Source organism: Sinocyclocheilus grahami, unplaced genomic scaffold (assembly GCF_001515645.1).
Source record: "Sinocyclocheilus grahami isolate Dianchi unplaced genomic scaffold, SAMN03320097.WGS_v1.1 scaffold9102.1, whole genome shotgun sequence".
In the NCBI taxonomy this organism is placed as follows: domain Eukaryota; kingdom Metazoa; phylum Chordata; class Actinopteri; order Cypriniformes; family Cyprinidae; genus Sinocyclocheilus; species Sinocyclocheilus grahami.
Window position 1 is genome coordinate 1,399 of NW_015512402.1, and position 217 is coordinate 1,615.

Here is a 217-nt window from a genome sequence, read left to right on the forward strand (position 1 = left end):
ATCTCTGTTATGTTCTTTTAAATTACATATCACTTTGAATAAATGATTCATCCAATTTTAGTTTGTTTTTAGTTTTGATTCTTGGACATTCTGGGTAAGTAGCATATTCAAAATCTCGGGACCTTTAAAAAATATTGGAAAAACGTCTTGATATTTTGAAATCATCAGGATATTATGTGCAAGAAGACCATTATATAATCCTTGGTTATTTATATAG